General features: G+C 35.7%; 1 non-coding gene across 1 annotated transcript; it reads left to right on the forward strand.

The window, feature by feature from the left end:
- The first annotated feature begins 20224 nt into the window (after positions 1-20224).
- TRNAG-CCC (transfer RNA glycine (anticodon CCC)) lies at positions 20225-20297 on the forward strand. The gene has a single exon. It is a non-coding gene; the product is annotated as a tRNA-Gly (tRNA).
- The last annotated feature ends 5316 nt before the right edge of the window (positions 20298-25613 follow it).

Genomic DNA, 25613 nt, shown 5'->3' on the forward strand with positions numbered 1-25613 from the left:
GGAGGTCTGAAGTCTTCTGCCAGCGTTCAGTAGGTGTTCTATAGGAGTTGTTCCACATGTAGATGTATTCTGATGTATCTGTGGGAAGGAAGGCGATCTCCACGTCTTACTCTTCCGTCATCTTTCTGGGATATCCTGAAAAAGCTATTGTTAATGATTTGGCAAGTTTCTTTTGGTATTTTTCTTTGTAAATGCTTTATAATTTTTGAGTTTCAAATAGAGTTATACTATATATGCTGTTTGTATCTCACTTTATTTCACTTGGTATTATAATTAGAGGAGTTCCACAGTTTAGTAAATAATGTTCAAAAACATGACTTTTAATGGCTGCCTAAAATCCCATTATATGATTGTATCGTAATTTATTTATTACTAGAATGTGCCTTATTGCTAATAAGAATAATTGTTGAATTAATTAGAACTACTAGTTGTGAATCATGGAAACCTATCCCAAGCTAGCTTAGAGAAAAGAGTAATTTATTCAGTGAGAAAAGGGTAATTTATTCAGTGAATACTGGTGTACATTGCATAAATGAAAGAAGAATTGAAAATCCAAAGCACAGGAAGATGCAACAATCTCTCATGAATAAATGGGATGAGGAACTCATTCTTCAAGGCCCTTTCTTCCTCCCTCTCCTTCTCTCTGTCTCTCTCACACACACTCTGTTTATGTATGTGTGTGAGTGAGTGTGAGTGATCTGCCACCTCTGCTTTTATTTTTTCAATTTCAGTTGCTTCTTTCGATGTATAAACTTCATTTTCTTGGAATGCACACCACTGTCTTCCAACAAGAAAATGGCTATTGACAACAGCCAAGCCATACTTCTCACTGCCATACACAGATACAAACACATGTGCACATCTGTGTGTACACACACACACACACACACACACCCCTCAACTCCTTTTATGCAGTTCTAATTCACAGTGTACAAGTGAAGGGTTTTAATTGATCTGGCTTCAGTCAGTTAACAACCTAGCCCAGGGACTGGCATTCTGTAATAATAAGCAGACCCACAGAATTTATGTTGATGTTAATGACCATAACAATTTCTAGAAGTAAGTTGTGCTCTACAGATCACTGTATAGACAACAATTACTTATTGGAATGTGTATCCATGTACATATATCTTTTTGCACATCTATGAAATATTTTGTGATAAATGTCAAGAACTGGAAAAACAGTTCAAAAGGGAAAGAAAATATTTAAGGCCTTTGATATATATCCCCATTTGTACCTAAAGAAATTTCTTATCAATTTGATATCCTTGTAAAATGAGGTTAACTGAAATCTCACTAATGTCATCTTAGTATATTTTAGTAGATGATATGCATATATCATGTTGTTTACATTACAAAAATACCGCAAGTCAAAATACTTAATTTGGTTTATCCATTCATTAACTGTGTGACCATGGACAGATTATTTATCTCTCTTAGCATCAGTTTCCTATGAATAAATGTTTTAAACTGTATAAGGCCTAATTTTTTGTCATTTAAATGACAAATGAAAAAATAAACTATGTTGAAAGAAATTCCTTAACAGTTATGAACGTGGCTGTTTTCTTTAATTATACACCTGTTATCTTTGAATATTTCTCAGGAACCTTAATCTGTCTACTAATCTGGTGACGAGATCTTTTGCCTCAACCTACTCTTCACAAACATCTTCCAGATCTGTGCTTTTTAATCCCTATTGTCCCTCGCTACAGTTCCAGAGATGTTTTAAGACTGAAACTTTAAAGTCATTTATATGCTGTAAGTGGAAAGATACCATTTTTTTGGAGCATTTCTTACATATTTTTTTAAACATCTTTATTGGAGTATAATTGCTTTATAATGGTGTGTTACTTTCTGCTTTATAACAAAGTGAATCAGTCATGCATAAACATATGTCCACATATCTCTTCCCTCTTGTGTCTCCCTCCCTCCCACCCTCCCTATCCCACCCTTCTAGGTGGTCACAAAGCACCGATCTGATCTCCCTGTGCTATGCTTCCCACTAGCTATCTATTTTACGTTTGGTAGTGTATATATGTCCATGGATACCTTTATTTATGAAGGAAATACTTTGGTTTGACTGACAGTGAGGAGACTGAGAATTAAGAGGAGATTAAGAAATCAAGAAACAAATGAGGTAAATATTGTGTCAACTACAGACATTGGTTAGGTATTTTTCCATCAGGTGACATGTGAAGAATTAGGCAAGTAGATGAGCAATATTAATTACAAGGAGTCATACACCTTGGTTAGTAGAAAAGAAAGCATACTTTCTAATCCAGCAATGTAATAACTTTTCTAAGAGAGATTCATTTACTATTTTATATGTTGAATTACATTAAGTCATTGAACTATGACACTGAGAATTATATGAAACATTGAAATCCATATCAAACCATTATTCATGCATTAGAATAAATACCTTTTTTTCATTGAAGAACTTGCATGAATTTTGAGTCTATTCTGACATAAGATGTACATAGGGATTTTTCTCTCAAAAATATTCCTGTATTTAATCAAATGATCACTAATGTCTTTGCATAATGAGTCAAGGATATATCCTTGACTGTAAATCTAATGGCAATACATTGCTTCTGTTCCTCTACCTTTGTTTGTGATGCTGCTTACGTATAAGCAATAAATATTTGAATTAACATTGCTTGCATCTACTAAAAGAAAAAATGCCAAAATATTATTCTAATGGTTATTAAAATTATAAAAGTTTTATGATTTACTAAATGTCAAAATAATTTTGCTGCTTAAACTGAAGGAGGAACTTGTGAGGCATATGAGTAGGAGTGGGCTTGATTAAAGAGAGACAGTCTATGATTGGTGCCATACAAAGTCACATTTCCTTTAAACAGATTACTGTGGATGGTAACTTACATAAATGTGCAGTTATTTCATGAGACGTTGTTTGCATAGCTATTTTATACTAATATATTTGTACACCTCTGTAAGCCTAATCTCCATTAAGTTTGATTACAGTACACATAGTGTTCCTTTAATTTCCTTTGGTAAGAAACACCTGGTTGAAATTTCTGTTGTTTCTCAAACACCTTAATAAATACACTATCCATGGACCCTTGAATCAAACATTTGCTGTGCATTACTCTAAATTTAATGTCAGACAAGCAATGTAAAATTACTGAGCAGAAGTCATGTTATTGAATTTTTCCTTCACTTTTTGAGGAAATCAAGGAATGATATTTCACTGTTATTTCCTAATGATCTTGTAAAAGTGTATTTTATTATATCACAATTGACCTTCTCATAACCCAGCATTTCTCAGAGTGCTGTTTATCATTTGGTTTTATAAGTGAGAATGCATACCATGACATTTATACACCTTCTGGAAGAATTTACCATTTAAGCAGTACAATCTCATATGCCATATACTAACAGTAGTATTTGCTTTTTAAGAGAAAACATATTTAGATTGTTATGCAATTTCCAATTTTCCAGTACATTATCGTCATCAGACATGAAGGCTGTGGTTTAGAAATGTTTATTTTTCAGCCAAATAGAATCTAGCTAATGCAGATGTTTTATACTCCATAAAGTAATTTAGGGAATCACTTAACAAACACATTTTCATCAGCGTTACAATTCAAACCATTTCATGGCAGTTGCATTTACAATTCAATTCCCATTAAAACAGCCTCCCAAGCTACAAATCACTGGTCTGCTAAGTACTACCTGAATGTGCCAATAGTTACACTAAATGTGCTGTGTGGATTGTTGCAGGAAACCAGGTTCTCCTCTGTACTTCAGACCTTTGCAAATACCAGGATTATGACTGTTTGTGTTTCACTTTTTGTCTTTTATTGAGAGTGGAAGAAAGAAAAAGTCTGAGGGAAAGAGAAACATGGAGTTGCCTAAAGCCACATGAAATTGCCAGAAATACAGTTAAAAGAAGGAAAAAAAAGTTTTTGTGGCCATCCTATCACTAAGACTCTTTTGCTAAGCTTTCCTGTAGTCTCCCTCAGAACTGCCAAAAAAATTCTCTCTTACATTTTCCCACTCAAAGGTAGATATTATTCTTTCTCATCCTTTACTCATTTATATTATTCCACTCCATAAATTATCATTTGTCTATACAAGGACACTATAAGACTGATAGGAAAATCTCAGGAAGATAGTCCCACCAGTGCTGTCTCTTTGCAAAGGACCAATCATATGCTTATAAAAACAAAAAGTAAATTAAATAGTCATAAACATATTTATTGAGTACCATTGTTTGTAGAACATTAACTATTTAAAAAGAAATGCCATTTTGAGCTGTCTATTGTATAATTGGAAATTAACTTTGAACAATGGTAAATTAGCCCTTCCTCTTATAATAAAGTATTCTAATTACTAGATTATTAATTAAGCCAGACTCAGTACCTGACATTCCACTTGCCAGAAAGAATTAACACTCTTCCACAAAGTGATTGTCCAATTTTGGTGATAATTAGCACATAGCAGAATCAGATTTCTCCTTAAGATGTTATTTATTCTACTTTATTTGATTCTGGGGGTCATGAAAGACACATTTAATGTCCCTAAAAGCCAGTCTGTTAACTTCAGTCACCAAATTACTATCCATCCTTCACATTTTCTTTTTTCTGTAGCTGTTTCTTGTTGATTTGTTTTCCTATAAGCCATTATGTAGAACTGCATAGTATAAACCTGTCACAGTTTTTCACTATATGTTATGCAGAGAGTTTCTGAAAATTTTCTCATGAAAATACTTCTTTCAACCTGTGTTTTCAACAAGAGATATTACCCTTCATCTCTAGTGGCTGAATTATTTGAAGCTGATAAGTCACCTAATAGTTCTCAACTCCCCAAAGCAACTCCATTATGCGAAACTACTTCTGGACTGTCATTTAGTTTGTGAAATATGAAATGCTGCCATGTGGTTGCTTCTCAGAATATCTAAGAGAAGAAACTATAAATGCCAATTGCTCACTAGCTAGAAATCTTAGAAGGATGAACTTACAGTGTTCGTGTTAAATTTCTCAAGAGTGATCTCACTTCAACTTATAGAGCTTACAATCATCTGTTAATATTGTGCTTTAACATTCCAAAACTTAGTTATTAGAAATGAAATGTAGTTAAAATGTTTTTCTACTATATTTTTATGTTATAAACTAAATATCATAGGAAGTAAACAAAATAATAAATCTAGGGGAAAAAGTAATAATGGTGGCAATATAAATTTTGTTTGGGGCCTCACCAAACAGTTTAGAAGCCTGACAAATTTCCCCATTTATTCAAGACCCACACTGGTGGTAGGAAGGTATTAAATAAACATGTTCACATAGAAGAGAAAAATTTAGAGCAAATAAATAGAGCATTTGGTACATAATTTATTATTTAAAATCTAGGAATAAAGTGAAAAGCATTTCAATTTGTATTCTAGGCTAATGTTATATTTTCTGAGTAAATTTATGTTGCTTACAATCAATATTTGCTTGCATACTTTAATAGCCACAAAAATTTTCTCATCGTATTACTGTATCCTGTCTGATCAAGTTTTGGGCTGTTATTTGTGTTGTAGGTAAGAGATAGAGAAAAGAATTAAAAGAAGCTCCAAAATGATAATTCACTAATTTAATCAAAAAATGATCTGGTAAGGGCAGTTAAAAGAAAGGGGTAAAGGGCTTCCCTGGTGGCGCAGTGGTTGAGAGTCCGCCTGCCGATGCAGGGGACACGGGTTCGTGCCCCGGTCTGGGAGGATCCCACGTGCCGTGGAGCGGCTGGGCCTGTGGGCCATGGCTGCTGAGCCTGCGCGTCCGGAGCCTGTGCTCTGAAACGGGAGAGGCCACAGCAGTGAGAGGCCTGCGTATCACAAATAAATAAATAAATAAATAAATAAAATTAAAAAAAAAAAAAAAAAAGAAAGGGGTAAAGAAATATAGAAATGGGCTCAATTTTAAGAGAGAGTAAAGAGGAATGATTTGCAAGACTAAGAAATAGCCATTTTGCCACATGAGGTGGTAACAGTCAATGGGAAGATAGCATTAGAGTAGCTGTGTTTCATTAATGTGATTTTCCTTTATCATTTTTTTGACATAATTCATAAAAGATTTAAAATACTTTACAATGGATTTGAGTGTTTAACAGGGTTTTTACTCAAATGTCACGTTGTACTGATTTTAGCTGTTAGGCAGATTGGCTTTATGCCCACTGCATATGGTAGTAGAAATCTGTTTTGGAATGGTGGGAGGATATAAGTCAACATGTAAGGATGACAGCTTACACTGCTACTGAGTATACTGTAGGGATTCCATTAGGTTATTAAATTCTAATGGGTCTGTGAATCTATTTATATAGGGGTAAAAGAAATCCTAACTTTATTCTAGAAAATAGGTTGTTATTTTGAGAGAGAGAGAGAGGAGAGAGAGAATTATAAATTCGTGTAATAAAAGAATTAAATTTCTCGGAATATCTCAGAATGCTTTAAAATCCACTGATTTTGATTCTAAAATAATATAACACTTGCCTAGAGAAAATAGACAAATTCATGTAGATAGGTAAGTTTTACTTTGGTTTTTGTTTTTGCTTTTGCTTTAGTGAGATGTTAAAAAGGGAAGTCACTATTAATTGCTTTTGTGTAGAAATTGCTGTTCTTAACTCTTGAAGAATAAGGTATGTTCTCAGGTATTTTAAGATAAAATACAAGGTGTTATAACCATCCTACCTATCAATATAAGATATGTTATGCTGAAGTAACAGACTATCCTACAATTTCAGTGGCTTAAGTCAACAAATATTTATGATTCGTTCATGCTTCCTGTCCATCATAGATCACTGGGTGGAGGCAGGAGGTGGGGATGTTCTGCTCATTGTAGTCACTCAGGAACCCAGGCTGGCGTTTTCGTTTTAGCATATCCTTTCATGGTGACCCAGCAAGGAAAGAAGACAGGGTGGATTTTCCTTTTGCTCTTAACACTTCTAACTCCATGGGACCAGCATATGGCATTGTCTAAAGCAAATATATTGACAATACTTAATTTCAAGGAGACTGGTAATTGAAACCCTACATAATACCCAGATGGGGGAAGAACCAGGACTATTCGGTGAACTGTATCATTTATATATCCTTGAAAAAAAAAAAGATGTCTTTTCTATAGAACTCTGTAATAGCATATAGAGCTACAGGCCAAATAAAAAGTCTAAATGTTACTAAGAAAGGAATTTTAGTGAAAAGCATAGAAACCAGGTGAAAATTACAGTTTCAAATGCCAGAAGAGGAAACCTCCTCTTTCCCTCCCATAGGACATGTAATAAAACCTCAGTAACAGTGCCCAAAGGGTCCCATGTATGCTGTGTAGATTCAAACATTTTTGATGGTACTAATATATTTTTAGGTCATTAAAGTTCAGCTTAGTAAGAAAAGAGATTTATTTGAGAATAAATGTGCTATCATGAGTAAATCAAATTTTCTCTAGTGAGGAATGACTAAGTCAGTGTTTCATTTTATTTTATATTCTCACCTTTATTTTTATTTGTTTCTAATTTAGGAATCTCAAAGATTCCTCCTCACAGACCTATTTTCATACCTATTCCTATTAAACCATGGTGATATTTTCAGCAGCATCTTGTAGACTCTATTCTTTTCCTTCATAACTTCTCTTTTTACCATACTTGTTTACCTCAGGCATTTGATTATCCTGTCTTGTCCATATGACCTTATAAGCAATATTTTCTCTTCCCCTCCTGCTCCTGTTGTTAAATAGTCTATTTTCCTTTCACAGAGATTTTACACACTCGGTCCACTCCATGTTGCTGTTGATGTTGCCAACCTCTGCCATTATTCTGTTCCCTTTCCTTCCCTGTTCTTATTTTGAGCCTTGGATTCTAATGTTTGAATTAATTAAGAACTCCTGTAGTAGAAAAGATGTATCTAGAATTCTCTTCCTGTGTTATTTCCTACAGCAATAGAGTAAGTGTGTATTTTTACTCTGTGAAAGGACTGGTTTTCCAGCAGTGCCTCCATGAGAAATATTCCCCAGACAGTAAAACAAGCACCACGATATGTTATGTATCAGAATGGGGCATCTCCAACATCTTCCTTAACCTCACCTGAGGTGACTGGAATAAGTCTTGATAGGAAGCTTAAAACATAGTAACACCTGACTGCACATTCAATGTGTTTAGAAGTTTATTTCTTCTGTTGGTGTTCATTAAAGGATTAGGGCAACATACTAAAGGGCACCATCGGGCTTCCCTGGTGGCGCAGTGGTTGAGAATCCGCCTGCCGATGCAAGAGACACGGGTTCGTGCCCTGGTCCGGGAAGATCCCACATGCCGCGGAGCAACTAAGCCCGTGAGCCATGGCCGCTAGGCCTGCGTGTCCGGAGCCTGTGCTCCGCAACGGGAGAGGCCACAACAGTGAGAGGCCCGCATACCGCAAAAAAAATAAATAAATAAAAAATAAAAAAATAAAGGGCACCATCACTGATAACCATGGTTTTCTTATACTGCTTGAACATAAATGAATGAGATTCTAGTGAAGAAACTGGAAGGAAAGCTAGCAAAGATGATAAGCTAGTTCACCTTTCTATGGGAAAGAAAGAGACAGAAGAGGGTTATCTGATTATAGAAAGAAAGGGCTGGGGAGGAACTCAATGATCAATAGATTCAACATATTCATTGTGCATAGGAAGAAAACGAGACTTAGAGTTAAGCAAAAGTACAGATTGTACCCTTAGTTGTATTAGTGTACAAGGGCTGCTGTAACAAAGTACCACAAACTGGGGGGCTTAAACCAGAGAAATGGCTTGTCCTGCCATTCTAGAGACTAGAAGTCCAAGATCAAGGTGTTGACAGTTTCCATTGATATCAATCAGGCGACAGTTCCAGCTGCCCTTGATAAAGTTCTTAGGTAATCAGTCAGGCAGGAGCAATCTTACAAAAACTATGAAATGAGCTAAGCTTTTCTGCTCTATTCACAAGCTACATTCTTTTCTCTTTTAATGAAGATACATGAAAACAATTTTCTAATAAGATATATCTGAATGTGTACATGTTGGCATAGAGCCGAAGGGTACTGAGGGGCTAAATTTTGTCAAGAAAATTGTTATTCCCTGACCATGAAATCTCTTCAGACTGCTCTACATTAAAATGGAGCAATATTTCTTTAAAATAGCTATCAAGAGTAAGGGGAGGTGAAATAATATATCCTCCACCAACTCCCTGAGAAAAATGGTTCTACTTTGTCTATCAATTCAGCTCAAGGGAATGGTTTGATGTTATTTCCACTATAGCAGTCTATCACTGAGATCATCAGATCTGAAAGAACTTAGCTAAAGAAGCTGAGACAAGGTGCCTTCTTGTAGTCGAAAAATACATTTTCGTGGACATAAGAATCAAAGAGCTTCCTTCTCTGGTGTAAACTCTCTCCCAAAAGGTATCAAGCTGGTCCAGAGAAATTTTAATAATTTTTACAACTTATAATATGCCTGAATTTTGAACTAATTCCTTCTATGTAATGATGCTTTTCTGAATATTTTCTTAGTATATACGGAACATCGCAGGAATGTAATATATTTTTGTGTAAATTACTTCTGTGAAATTAGAAAATAATACTAGTGGGAGATAAGCAAATCTCTACTATCTACATATTTTGTTTCAGAAATAATTATATATATATGAGAGGGAAGTACATATCTCTGACTTTAACAGGGAGGTGGACAATTTCCTCCCTGTAGCTCTCACCATATTGCTGCCAACCAACTCAACCATCATGCAAGTGTGAGAGTGAAGGGGGACCTCATCTACACACTTTTATTTTTGTTCTTTCCACCCAGCACATTTCCTCTTTGGTCACCAAATTAGCTTCTCAGTAGCTACCATCTTGCCATTAGGTAAAGTCCCCAGTGTCATATAAAAGATATTTTCCATTATGCACTAAGCTTTTCTTGAGTGTCTTTCTGGATTCACTTTCTAATACTTTCATTCTGTCTCACTGAGCTCAGTTGGGCAACATATGTGTAGGAAAGATTTTTCTCTTGTCTCTTTGCATTGAAAATTTTGCTCTTCTTCCTTTGTTTCCACTATCTATATTCCACTGTTAGTGTTTTAGTTTTCTTTTTTTCTTTTTTAATCTCTCATCTCAGACCAAACCCCTCCTTTTCCAAAGCCCAGCTCCTGAACCTGACCTCAACTCGGGCTCAGGTGCTCCTGCTTGCCTGAGAGGGTGTTATAGGTGGTGGTGTGCTGGAGCAGCTAAGTTGGGCTTGTGAGAGCCAGATGTGTGCATTTTTCCCAACTCTGTGTTCAGTGACTTCAATTCAGTAGCTTAGAATTGGCCATGGTGGGAGTGCTCACATCAGACATATTGGCAAATGCTACAAATCAGAGCTTTTGCTCTCATTGAGGGCTAATAGGGTTATGAAGTTTCAACTATTAGTTCTGGGCTCTGTGTTTCCACATTTTCTAGTTCCCTGAGTCGAAAATGGCAGCCCTAGTGACTTGCATCGTCCTGCAACCCTGCGTTACTTGCTAGCTTAGACTATTATGAATATACAGTACTTTTATTATATCAAGTGCATGTTTTGGGGGATATATCTGAAAAATAAATTCTGAGAAAATGGGTTACTGGGTTAAAAGGTACATAAAATAAACATTTTAAATTTTGATAGATAATGCCTAATTATTCTGTATTTCAAGATTTGAACTTCTGCTAATAGTGCAGAAATGTGCATGTTTATTTCTCTACATTCTCACAAGGAATTGGTGTCTCCAATATTATTTAACTATTCTGAGAAAAAATATCCTTTGGGTTTTATTTCTTTCATTACATGTTGTATTGACTTTTCTTATGTATTGATATTTCTTGGAGATTTTATATTTATTTGTTACACTGTTTTTTATTTCTAGCACTTCCTTTTGCTTAGAGTTTCATCTCTCTGCTTATATTATCTATGCATTCTTGCATGTTGTTCACTTTTTCCATTAGAGCCCTTGCCATATTAATTATAGTTATTTTACCTCCCTAGTCTGATAATTCCAATATCTCTGCCACAACTGTCTGATTCTGATGCTTGTTTTTTTTCTTCAGACTGTGTTTTTTGCCTTTTAGCACGCCTTGTCATTTTTTGTTGAAAGCCAGGCATGATGTATCAGGTAAAAGGAATTGAGGTAAATTGGCCTTTAGTGTGAGGTTTATCTGTCCAGGAGTTAGGCTATATTTACTGTTTGCTGTAGGTGTCAGAGGCTAAATGTCCTCTAGTGTTCTTGTTTTTGTCTCTTCTGTTGTCTTTAGGTTTCCCTAAAGACTCTTTTTTTTAATGTTGATATACTCTTTTTAAAAAATTTTTATTGGGGTATAGTTGATTTACAATGTTGTGTTAGTTTCAGATGTACAGAAAAGTGAATCTGTTACACAAATACATGAAAAGAGTGGCTTTTTAAGATTCTTTTCCCATTTAGGACATTACAGAGTATTGAGTAGAGTTCCCTGTGCTATACAGTAGGTCCTTATTAGTTACCTATTTTATATATTGTAGTGTGTATGTGTCAATCCCAATCTTCCAATTTGTCCCTCCCCCCCATTACCCACTGGTAACCATAAGTTTATTTTCTACATTTGTAACTCTATTTCTGTTTTGTAGATAAGTTCATTTGTAGACTTTTTTTTCAGATTCTACATATAAGCAATATCATATGATAAATTTGTCTTTCTCTGACTTACTTCATTTAGTATGACAATCTCTCTTGAAATAGGAATGAGCCTTGCAGTTCTTTCAGCTGTAACCCCTTGTAATTATATAGGATCCCAATTAATGTGATGGTGAGGTGTGGGGGAGAGAAGCATCTATAATTCCATAAATAGGTTTCATTCTTTGAATGAACCCGTGGCCCTGGGCTGTGACCTGCACTCGTGCTTCTCACCTTTTGTCTTCCCCACCTTGGGTGACACAGGAAGGCTAACAGAGGCTGGAGTTGGGTTCTTCTCTTCTCGTTGGTCAGTTAGGCTCTGGTAAAATCAAACTGGCCAGGCTCTGGTAAAATAGTTTCCTTTAGGGACAGACATTTGTTAAGAAGAACAGAACCTCTGGACATATTTCAAAACTGGTACTTCTCCCCTTCCCCTTCCAGAAACATGAGGGGACTTTTCTCCACTTTTCACAGTGAGAACCTGGTGAGATTTCTAGAGGTAAAACTCATGAAAGTGTGGCAGTCCATTTAAGGTTCCTACTGATACTGTCTTCAGCTTTGGGCATCTGCTCCCTGTGTAAGTTGTGATTCTCTGTGTTCACATGTCTCTCCAGTTTTCAGGGCAGCAGTTTTCCCTGTGACCCCAATTCTCTGATAAATTAAAGAAAAAATGTTGATTTTCAGGTTTTTTTCAGCTTTTATCCTGTTATGAGGATGGAAGTGATGCCTTCCAAACTCTTTACATGTCATACCAGCCCATTTTATATTTACTCTTTTCAGAAAACTGTTTAATTGTTAGCATGTTTAAAATTATTAAAACATTATGAACCCTATTTCACTTCTCCATTGGGAAAGAAACTTTAGGGTACAGCTTAGAGGCTAAGAAATCAGACTTAAATTGCGTATCCCATGACTAAGAAGCAGTGCATTTTTGCACCAAGACCTTAGGAACATAATTAACCTATTTGCATCAGTTCTTCTTCCACAAAATCAGTTCATCTTCCACAAAAAGAGTAATAATAACTTTCCTATAACATATAAGTGATTGTATGTTCTTTCATTTGATAAATACTAGTTATCTAGACTGGAGGTTGGCAAACTACGATCTGTGGTAGAAATCCAGCTCACTACCTGTTTTGATGATTAAAGTTGCATTTCTAACAGATGGTCAGGTGATGCTGATGCTGCCGGTCCAGGAACCACCCTTTGAGAACCACTGATCTAAGCTATTCTGCAAAAGAACTATACCTATCCTAAGAAGTTGAAGCTTATATCTACTTCCTTTTCCCTGAGCTCAGATGAACTTGTATTGTTTTGAGGCTATTTTCTCATGAAGGAAAAAAAAAGAATCTCTAAACTCAGGGACACAGCTGAGAGTAGAAAGCCTAACATGACCCCACCTGAAATCTCTCTAGTTTAGCCCTTGTCTCCACCTGTGTAAGCCATTAAACATTCCCAGCTCCCCCTTCCTCCATCTCCGCCACGGGTGGTGTCCCAGGCAGCGTCTCCACCATCATGCAGCCTCCTAGAATCAGATGCTTTTACATTCTCCTCACTGTGGTAAGAGTAAATCTTTTGTGATATTGACCTGGGAATTTATAGGTAATGTTAACTGAAAGCTAGAGGAGCTCTGTTTGTGAAAGGAGGAGTTAAAATAGTTTTTTACTGGGAGGCTTTTCTTCTTAATGGAGTCCAAAGTATCATACTATGACTTAGACATACGTTGTAGTTGGATTGACTTAGTTGAAAGTGTACACACTTGCAGCTATTGGTTTTAGGGATTATGGGCTGACCCTGTCACTGCATTTAAAATGAAGGAAAAACACATTTTAAATGATCAGCTTTACCTACACTTTTTGTTCATAGTAGAGTTATTTAGATTTTAAGTGGTGTACAGTAGGTGACAAATTATAGCTTTTAATCAGGCTTCTTAAAATTTCCATGAATTGAATTACATAAGTATCTATCATTCACTTGCTGTATACTAGAAACTGAGAAATATCAACAAAAAAATTGGTAACGGGCTTTCTTGTTTTGATACATTTATATAAAGGCAGAATAAACTTAGTATATAAATAATACAAGAAATAATAAGTAAATTACCATATAAATAATACAATGCAGACTTAGATAAATGTTCTTAAGATATATAAATGTATGAACGATCAAAGAAGAGGAGAAACACCTGTGGCCAAGGAACGTCTAGCCAGTTACGTTGAGAATTTAATGTTGGCCATGGGTCTTGAACAATGGCAGTATTTCCACAGGTGGGCCTGTTGGATGAGGGCATTTAAGTTAATAGAAACAGCATGAGCAAAATTAAGAAGTCAAAGTTTTAACTATTTAGGATGGTAGGTAATATTGTTTGGCTGTAGATATATAGTGGAGAAATAGGTGATGAAACTAATACCTGTAGATTTTGTGGAATATGTACTTAATCTGAGTTGGGATAAGTAGCAGTTTTTGAGCAGGAAAAGATTTGTTCAGAAATAAAGTACAAGTTGGCAAAGCTGGCAATGAGTTTTGTGCTATGTGGGGATAAATCAGAAAATAAGATTGAGTATCTGAAATTGGGTAGCAGAAGTTATAAAAAAGAAGGTGGGAAATTCAGGGCCATATTCATGGAATATATAAATATGTACATATACATATATCTTGTTATAGAGTCAGAGGTTTAATATATAAGATTTCAGGTATGTATATAATCATATAGTTAGAAAAAATGCTTGGAAAAAAGACAAAGTATACAGTTTGGTCTTTTTTCTATATTGCTGACATAAGGTAGAAACATGGAAATATGCATGCTGAAGCATTAACAAGGAGGTTCTCTGAGAGGTGATATCAGGAGTGATGTCTCTTTTTCCTACTTTCTGAAAGAATAGGTGAGTTGTATTATAAATATCTTGAAGTTTATATTTTTGAACCACATGTGTACTCAACTGAAATTCTTTGTTAATCTAGGCTATTTATTTGAAAGTCCTCTTTAGTGTGTGGTGGACTATTTGTTAGGTTAAAGGAAGTATGACAGCATAGTAATATTGACTACTCATTCATTAACATTATTTGAGTCACTTTTCTTACTTTATAATACCATGCTAATTGAAATCCAGTATATATATTTTTTCCCACTTAGTATTGTTATTTATTGTGGAAATTAGTAAATGTCCCCTGGGACATAAATATGTAAAGTACTAAGGATAAAGATGTTAAGACATATTACATTTAGGAGGATTCAGTTTTATGTTTTAAGGAAAATGGAACTTGTTACAATGCTATGAATATTTTCTTTTAGTTAAGTGTCATATAAAAACAACATTATCATGCTTGAATGACAAAAAAAAGCATTCTTACGTAGTACTTGGCATTTATTAGTCCACACAGGAAAAGTGGGGGAGATGAAACATGGTAGTGACGGTTGTAACTTTTGGGGTTTATGGTGGTTCTATTTACATTTTATTCAATTTTTCTACATTTCCAAGCATTCCTTAAAAAGCATAAAATACACATTTCTAAAATAGTGTAAAAAATTCTTAGAAAGTGTAATGTTTAATTTTATGTGTCAATTTGACTAGGCTAAGGAATGCCCAGATTGCTAGTAAAATATTATTTCTGAGTGTGTCTGTGAAAGTGTTTCTTTCATTAGCATTTGAACTGGTGAATTGAGTAAAGCAGATGGCCTTCTGCAATGTGGGAAGCAGTCAGTCCAGTGAGGGTCCAAATAGAACAAAAAGACAGAGGAAAGGCTAATTTGTTGTCTCTACGTGAGCTGAGGCCCATCTTCTCCTGCCCTCAGACATCATTCGTGCTCCTAGTTCTCAGGTTTTCAGCCTCCAGCCAGGACTTAACACCATTAGCCCCCCATTCTTAGGATTTCAGACTCAGACTGAACTAAACTACTAGCTTTCCAGGTGCTCCAGAAACAGATCACGAGGACTTTTTGGCCTTCACAACAATGTGAGCCAATCCCTATAACAGACAGACAGACAGACAGTTAGATAAAGAGATCGATCAATCCTCCCTCACTCTCTCCTTCCCTTTCTTCCATTCTGTTTCTCTGGAGAACCCTAATACAGGGTTAATCATGCAGGTGGTAGCCGTAGTACTATATTTTTATAAAGTTAATAAATTTGAATAGGTAGAAACTTAAGACTCTAACTTCTGATGCTTATTTCAAATATGTGACTCATTTATTTACTTACTTAATGAAACAAAATAAACCTACATACATACCCCAACCTGAACTGCTGGTGTGGATTGAGTGTGTGATTGATTATAGGATCTGGATAATATGTCATCCCTATTCTAGAATACCATACAATATTAGAGACCTATACATTCACAAGCAAAAAATGATGGTAGAATCTGCTAAGTGTTTAATACAGAAGTATACAAAGTTCTGGGGTAAAACAGGGTAGAAAACACCCATTACTTCCCAGGGAGGTAGAGGTTAACATATCAGAAGAAGGGATATTTGAACTGAGTAATTAAAGGTTTGAAAGGGAGTGCAGAAAAAATACAAAAAGAGGAAAAATGTGCAAGAGAGACATTAAAGAGTATGATATACTCCTTGAATAAGGAGACATATGTCATGACCAGGACATATCGTAAGTTTGGGTAGAGGCAGAAAATGAAGCCAGATTAAATTAAGACAGATTGGGGATTTCTGGTAAAGTTCTGTAGGCTAAACAATTTAAAACATATCCTGATGTCACAGGACTTACTAAAGATGTCTTAAGCAGAGAATAATTTTGTTTTTATTTGGTGGTGTTAAAAAACAAAATTTAACCATGTAAATTTAAAAGATCTAAAACACTTCATTAAATGATTGATGAATTGGGCAGCATCCCATCTAGCAAGTAGAGGGGAGCTCCAAAGGAATACAAAAAGGGAAGTGTTTCCAAAGGCGGGACAAGGAAGTCATTAACAGGAAAAAAAAAAAAAAAAAAAAGCATTATTTCAGATAAGGTCACCTAACTTGTGAGGGAAAACGGTCTTACTTGGTGGGTTACTTCTTCTTTCTTTGGGGGTTGGAACAGGTCCATGTGACAGTACCTCATTGGTGCTGACCAGAAAATTGCTGACTGACCAATTAAGACAACATTTCTGGGGGAGGTTGAAGCTTCAATTAGGTTAGGTATTAAACCTCAGTTTGGTGGCATGGTCTAGCATAAGTGACTCCATTTGGGCCCTGTGGTTTCTTTTTAACAGTCAATGTAGGGTAATGGTGGGAAAGGGAAAAGATTCGTTACAGAGGGGCCAATTGAGAACTAATTGTGAACTAATCACCCTGAGACAGGAGAGCATGTTCTTCTCTCTCTACACTAGGGAACTCTTTAGATTAGGGTATATTGCTAAACACTTTATTATTAGCTAGGTGATTATAATTTCTGTAGAGTTGCATAAACAATCATATTGCTAAACTTGTGTATAGGTGATGATTAAACCTGAATCATAGAAAAGTGCTCCAACTTCTAAATGGCAAGTTTTCTTCTATGGAAACCCTACTCCAAGTACTAGATCCGGGGGGGAAGGGGTAATGGGGGGCAGTGTTCAGGGACAGTTTTCTCAGGGTTATTCAACTAAATCATTTGCTTTCCCTCAATTAGTTTTTCTCTTTTACCCCAAACATTTTATTTATTCTCTAGTACAAAAAATTTGATCTTTACATTTTTCTCAATATTCCCAGTGTTTTTATTCATCCATAAACTTTATGCCTGAAACTTACAGAAGTATGTTTTAAATACTAAAATACTAGTATTTAAAGGGATGAGAGGGAGCAGGGGAGGGAGGGAGGACCGTGACCAGAACAACAGCAAAACCTATTTTTCAAGCTCTTTTCTCCTTTCTCTGCTATGACCTCCAGAGTCTACTGTGAAATCTGCAGCCTTTCCACCTGCTTGAGGGAGGGCTAAGACTACGGAACTTAAAATACCTGTCGGTGCAGCCCAGTGATCTGAAATGGGTGCGGTCCTGGGCTTTGTCCCTAAGGAATCCTGCTGTCAGTAACTGCCTTGCATCTGTGCTCATCAGATCCTTTCTTTTGAAACTTTGTAGCATTTGCTTGTTTACCTTTTGTATTCTTTCCCCTCTAAAAATATTAATCATTTCCAATTAAATGGAATTTAAATTTCTTTCTGTAGAGATGTTGGGGAAGGTGATTAGCTAAAAAGTGATTCTCTTAGCAGCTGAGTTGAGAAACCATTCTAGGTCTTTTTCAGAATAATGACTGTGATCTAGTTCTATACAGTGCTCATTAAGAGGATATTTAAAGAATCATAATAAAGATGTGTTTAATGTAAAATGTCCTCAGTGGACTTGGGTCACTCTGAAAACTATCTGTGATAGTCTGGCCCTATTAAAGCCAGAGTGGGCTATGTCTCAAGCTTTATGAAATATGAATAATATTGTATCACTCATTTGCATAGTCACACATATACATATAAGTAATCTATGTATTTTATACTCTGTATTTTTGTAAAAATCCACAAACATACACGTATCTTACTAATTATTTTCAAAAAACTTAAAATGAATAGTTAACAATTTGATAAAATTTTAAAACAATTTTGAGATACATATACTAAAACCACACATAAAAATACGTATAGCCTGAATTAAGGTATTATACTATAATCTTGCATTTATCCAATAGGATAAAAATCTTTCCTAATGTCTGTTGGAGATTGTGTTACACCGTCAACCAATAAACAGAAATGTAAAGTTTAAACATGTTAGTTCTGCTTAATATATAATCATCTACCCTTTTTGAAGAGGCAGATTCAAAGACAGTTTATTCTTTTATAAATTCACAAAGGTAATTTTTATGTAATATAGAAATAACAGTTTTCTGTTAATGAGATTGCTAATTTACTGGAACACAAACAGAAATGTAGTAATGAATAACCATGAGAGATTTTAATATCCCTACAGTTTTTACCAATTCATAATACCTTTCTTGTACAACTACTGGTACACAATATTAAAAAATGTGTGATTCTAGAATTTAATCTCTTTAAATGAAATTCTGAGCCTGAAATTTTATGCAAAACAGACTATCCCATCTACATTTTATATTATGCAGTGTTAAAGAAGTATAAAATTCAGGTACATTTTGGAAGAAGTAAAATTAAGTAGCTATTGTAGACATGAGGTAAAATTTACCACATTTCTGGATATTTAAGCTCAAGATATATTTCAGAAAAGGGAATGAGATACCAGTTAAACTGTATAAACCAACCACTGATATTTAGTATAAACAATCACTACATTATTCTTATTCTGGATCTCCTCAACTATATACCGATTTATACTTTAAGAAAAAGAACTTCTATTAGCATTATAGATGAAAATTTAAACTTAACAGAATAAAACAAAGAAACTAAGACCTTGGACTGTGAGTTAGGAGATTGTGCTTCTAACTCTGGCACTGACACAAATGAGAAATAGGATTTTTGGCAAGTTGTGTGACCTCTCTAGACCTGAATTTTCACATTTATAACATCAGAAGCTTAGCATAAAAATATTTTTAAGGTTCTTTCCAGCATTATTTTCTATGACTATGTTTTCTTTGTACTAGCAAAATTAAAAGAAAAAATACTCTAAGCTAAACGTATACTCTAAATAGTATCAGGAGAACAAGCCAGAGGAGATGGACCAGGGACAATTGGGGGAGCATCACATGAAGTGATACCTCTTTCTGGCTATTGTATGGGTTTTAAGGCTTTGCTCACACACTCCTTTCCCTAATGTTTTTCCACACTGATCTTAAAAATAATCAGGCCAACCAACTAACTACCTTAATATAGTTGGTGAAAGGCTCCACTTTTGGAGAACAATCACAACTGATAACAGTTTTATAGGTAGCTATTCTAGATCTTGGGACTTCTGAAGTGACCTTCCCTCTCCTTCCCACAGTCAAGCCAGTACATATCTCTAAGGTCATTTACAGCTCCTTCATTAAATTTTTTTTTGTACATTCCAAGTGGTGTGTCCCTTAGGATACTGAGCTTGGTTTTACACATCTTAAAAATACTGACAAAAATACTGGCGATTTCTTGTTAATCACCGTGGTTTTAACATTGTTGACTCAGTTTTTACCACTCTGTTTCAGTTATCATTTTTAAGAGAGTCCTTTATTTATTTTGTTTTTAGACCATAAAACTAAAGACTTTTTTTCCCCTACCATCTGCACTCACTTCTGAGTTCACTTGACAGCTCGATGCAAATCACACAGTGTAGTTTCAATGGATCACTGCTTTCTATCTACTTTTGATTGTATCTCATGAATTCCCTTGATGTTCGTCTAAGAAGGAAGCTAAATTTTTATTACTGTCTTGTTTTCTTTTACTCAAAAAGTAGATAGAGGTCATATCCTAGGAGGCTTTTCAAAAACAAACATAGAAAGTATATGGACTAATAAAATGGGCTTGTATAGCATTTTACCATATAAATTGATACCTCACAAAAATCAAGTTGTATTAAAAGTAGCTTAAAAAAACTAATTTTTTTTACACTTTATACTCTTACAAACTTCTCAGTAGAGTTAAGAATATATTTATATGTCAGGACTTCCCTGGTGGTCCAGTGGTTAAGACTCTGCGCTCCCAATGCAGGGGGCCCAGGTTCGATCCCTGGTCAGGGAACTAGATCCCACATGCATGCGACAACTAAGAGCCCACGTGCCACAACTAAGACCCAGTGCAGCCAAATAAATAAGAATATATGTGTATATCTATAAGTTAAGTTTAGAAACAGTTTGTTACGGCACAAACTACTGTAGAAAATCTTGAACAATTTAATAAACAGAACATTCCATTTAAATAAAATTATTTCGTGGGCTTCTCTGAAGGTGCAGTGGTTAAGAATCCGCCTGCCAATGCAGGGGACACGGGTTCAAGCTGTGGTCCGGAATGCTCCCACATGCTGCAGAGCAACTAAGCCAGTGCGCCACAACTACTGAGCCTGTGCTCTACAGCCCGCGAGCCACAACTACTGTAGCCCGCGCACCTGGAGCCCGCGCTCTGCAACAAGAGAAGCCCCTGCAATGAGAAGCCCACACACCACAACGAAGAGTAGCCCCCACTTGCCGCAACTAGAGAAAGCCCGCGCACAGCAACAAAGACCCAACACAGCCAAAAATAAATTAAAAAATTTTTAAAATTATTTTGCAATATCTTCCTTAATTAGCAATTGATTTGTGTGTTGGCATCAACTCCAACTACACTGGAGTCGTTAATTCTCATATATTATTTCTTCACAAATGTTTCCAACACAAAATCTTATAATTTTAATGCACAATAGTTTGTTTAAGGCAATGCCTAGATTTTCAAACATTTTTCCCTACTATAACTGAACACAATGGTCCTTCTCAATACCTACGTATGATAGATACCTACAAATTTTAAGTGCACAAGGGGAAGATTTTTAGTTATTTTATACAGTCCTACAACAATCCATTTTTTGGACTCATCATCAAACCAAAGGTTTCCTTGTGTTTATTGCAGTTATATTAGTCAGAGTTCTCTAGAGAAAAAGAACCAGTAGGATATATATGTATATGTGATATATAGTATATAAAGAGGAGACTTACTATAGGAACTGGCTCATGCTAATAAGTCTCACAAACTGCTGTCTGCAAGCTGGAGAACCAAAATGCCAGTAGTGTAATTCAGTCTAAGTCTGAAGACCTGTGAATCAGGGGGCTGAAGGTGGAAGACCTGGTCTGTGTGTGTGAAAGCCTGAGAACTAGGAGCCCCAATATCCAAGGTCAGGAGAAGATGGGTCTCAGCTCACGCAGAGAGCACAAATTAGCCCTTCCTCTGCCTTTTTGTTCTCTTTGGGCTCTTAATGGATTGAATGATGCCCCTCCACATTGAGGAGGACCATCTGCTTTCCTCAGTTCACCAATCCAGATGCTCATCTCTTCCAGAAACACTCTTCTAGACACACCCAGAAATAGTCTTACCAGCTATCTGGGCATTTCTAGAAAAATCACACTGCCTTTTGTAGAAATTTCATATAAAAAATAATACACTATATAGTCGTTTTTATCTGGCTCTTTTCATGTCACATGGTTTGAGATTTGTCCATGTTGCTGCATGTCTCAGGTGTTTTTTTCCCCAAGTATATTCCATGTTATGGATATATGATATTTTGTTTATCCATTAAAGAGTTGATGAACATTTGGATGATTTCCAGTTTTTGGCTATTATGAGTAATGGGATAATGAATATTTACATATAATTTTGTGAACATGTGTTTTCATTTCTTTGGGGTAATAAAATATGGGTCACGTAGAAACTGTATGTTTAACTTTTTAAGAAAGAACCAAACTATTCTAAAATGACTGTTACATTTCTACCTGCAATGTATGAATGTTTCAGTTTCTCTACATCCTTGCCAACATTTGCTGTTAGTCTTTTAAAATTTTTATCCATTTTAGCAATACCTCTTTTGGTCTTAATTTGTATTTCCCTAATGGTGTCTCATTGTAGTTGTTTTTTTTTTTTTTTAAATAAATTGTATGTATTTATTTATTTATTTTTGGCTGTGTTGGGTCTTTGCTGCTGTGCACAGGCTTTCTCTAGTTGTGGTGAGTGGGTGTTACTCTTCATTGTGGTGCATGGGTTTCTCTTTGCAGTGACTTCTCTTGTTGCGGAGCACGGGCTCTAGTTGCGCGGGCTCAGTAATTGTGGCTCCTGGACTCTAGAGTGCAAGCTTAGTAATTGTGGCTCACAGGCTTAGTTGCTCCGCGGCATGTGGGACCTTCCCGGACCAGGGCTTGAACCCGTATCCCCTGCATTGGCAGGTGGACTTCGAACCACTGTGCCACCAGGGAAGCCCTCATTGTAGTTTTAAGATGTATTTCCCTAAGGACTAATGATGCTGAGCCATTTGTATATCATCTTTATTAAATCACCTGTTCAAATATTTTGCAATTTTGTTCTGATGAGGTTTATCAATTTTATTATTGAGTCATAGAGTGCTATATATATATTGTGGATAAAAGCCCTTTATCAGATATATGCTTTGAAAACATATTCACCTCTTTTTATGGCTGAGTAATATTCCATTGTATATATGTGCCACATCTTCTTTATCCATTCATCTGTTGATGGACACTTAGGTTGCTTCCATGTCCTGGTTATTGTAAATAGAGCTGCAATAAACATTTTGGTACATGACTCTTTTTGAATTATGGTTTTCTCAGGGTATATGCCTAGTAGTGGGATTGCGGGCTCATATGGAGTTCTATTTGTAGTTTTTTAAGGAACCTCCATACTGTTCTCCTTAGTGGCTGTATCAATTTACATTCCCACCAGCAGTGCAAGAGTATTCCCTTTTCTCCACAGCCTCTCCAGCATTTATTGTTTCTCGATTTTTTGATGATGGCCAATCTGACCAGTGTGAGATGATATCTCATTGTAGTTTTGATTTGCATTTCTCTAATGATGTTGAGCATTCTTTCATGTGTTTGTTGGCTATCTGTATATCTTCTTTGGAGAAATGTCTATTTAGGTCTTCTGCCCATTTTTGGATTGGGTTGGGTTTTTTTTGTTATTGAGCTGCATGAGTTGCTTATAAATTTTGGATATTAATCCTTTGTCAGTTGCTTCATTTGCAACTATTTTCTCCCATTCTGAGGGTTGTCTTTTGGTCTTGTTTATGGTATCCTTTGCTGTGCAAAAGCTTTTAAGTTTCATTAGGTCCCATTTGTTTATTTTTGTTTTTATTTCCATTTCTCTAGGAGATGGGTCAAAAAGGATCTTGCTGTTATTTATGTCATAGAGTGTTCTGCCTATGTTTTCCTCTGAGTTTGATAGTGTCTGGCCTTACATTTAGGTCTTTAACCCATTTTGAGTTTATTTTTGTGTGTGGTGTTAGGGAGTGTTCTAATTTCATACTTTTACAGGTAGCTGTCCAGTTTACCCAGCACCACTTATTAAAGAGGCTGTCTTTTCTCCACTGTATATCCTTCCCTCCTTTATCAAAGATAAGGTGACCATATGTGTGTGGGTTTATCTCTGGGCTTTCTATCCTGTTCCATTGATCTATATTTCTGGTTTTGTGCCAGTACCATAGTGTCTTCATTACTGTAGCCTTGTAGTATAGTCTGAAGTCAGGGAGCCTGATTCCTCCAGCTCCATTTTTCGTTCTCAAGATTGCTTTGGCTATTCGGGGTCTTTTGTGTTTCCATACAAATTGTGAAATGTTTTGTTCTAGTTCTGTAAAAATGCCAGTGGTAATTTGATAGGGATTGCATTGAATCTGTAGATTGCTTTGAGTAATAGAGTCATTTTCACAATGTTGATTCTTCCAATCCAAGAACATGGTATATTTCTCCACCTATTTGTATCATCTTTAATTTCTTTCATCAGTGTCTTATAGTTTTCTGCATACAAGTCTTTTGTCTCCTTAGGTAGGTTTATTCCTAGATATTTTATTCTTATTGTTGCAATGGTAAATGGGAGTGTTTTCTTAATTTCACTCTCAGATTTTTCATCATTAGTGTATAAGAATGCCAGAGATTTCTGTGCATTAATTTTGTATCCTGCTACTTTACCAAATTCATTGATTAGTTCTAGTAGTTTTCTGGTAGCATCCTTAGGATTCTCTATGTATAGTATCATGTCATCTGCAAACAGTTTCTTTATTTCTTCTTTTCTGATTTGGATTCCTTTTATTTCTTTTTCTTCTCTTATTGCTGTGCCTAGAACTTCCAAAACTATGTTGAATAAGAGTGGTGAGAGTGGGCAACCTTGTCTTGTTTCTGATCTTAGTGGAAATGGTTTCAGCTTTTCACCATTGAGAATGATGCTGGCTGTGGGTTTGTCATATATGGCATTTATTATGTTGAGGAAAGCTCCCTCTATGCCTACTTTCTGCAGGGTTTTTATCATAAATGGGTGTTGAATTATATCAAAAGTTTTCTCTGCATCTATTGAGATGATCATATGGTTTTTCTCCTTCATTTTGTTGATATGGTGTATCACGTTGATTGATTTGCGTATATTGAAGAATCCTTGCATTCCTGGAACAAACCCCACTTGATCATGGTGTATGATCCTTTTAATGTGCTCTTGGATTCTGTTTGCTAGTATTTTGTTGAGGATTGTTGCATCTATGTTCATCCATGATATTGGCCTGTAGTTTTCTTTCCTTGTGATGTCCTTGTCTGGTTTTGCTATCAGGGTGATGGTGGCCTCATAGAATGAGTTTGGGAGTGTTCCTCCCTCTGCTATCTTTTGGAAGGTTTTGAGAAGGATAGGTGTTAGCTCTTCTCTACATGTTTGATAGAATTCGCCTGTGAAGCCATCTGGTCCTGGACTTTTTTTTGATGGAAGATTTTTAATCACAGTTTCAATTTCAGTGCTTGTGATTGGTCTGTTCATATTTTCTATTTCTTCCTGGTTCAGTCTCGGTAGGTTGTGCATTTCTAAGAATTTGTCCATTTCTTCCAGGTTGTCCATTTTATTAGCATAGAGTTGCTTGTAGTAATCTCTCATAATCTTTTGTATTTCTGCAGTGTCTGTTGTTATTTCTTTTTCATTTCTACTTCTATTGATTTGAGTTTTCTCCCTTTTTTTTTGATGAGTCTGGCTAATGGTTTGTCAATTTTGTTTGTCTTCTCAAAGAACCAGCTTTTACTTTTATTGATCTTTGCTATTGTTTCCTTCATTTCTTTTTCATTAATTTCTGATCTGATCTTTATGATTTCTTTCCTTCTGCTAAATTTGGGGGTTTTTTGTTCTTCTTTCTCTAATTGCTTTAGGTGCAAGATTAGGTTGTTTATTTGAGATGTTTCCTGTTTCTTCACATAGGATTGTATTGCTATAAACGTCCCTCTTAGAACTGCTTTTTTGTATCCCATAGGTTTTGGGTTGTTGTGTCTCCACTGTCATTTATTTCTAAGTGTTTTTTGATTTCCTCTTTGATTTCTTCAGTGATCACTTCGTTAT

Source organism: Kogia breviceps, chromosome 4 (genome assembly GCF_026419965.1).
Source record: "Kogia breviceps isolate mKogBre1 chromosome 4, mKogBre1 haplotype 1, whole genome shotgun sequence".
Lineage (NCBI taxonomy): Eukaryota > Metazoa > Chordata > Mammalia > Artiodactyla > Physeteridae > Kogia > Kogia breviceps.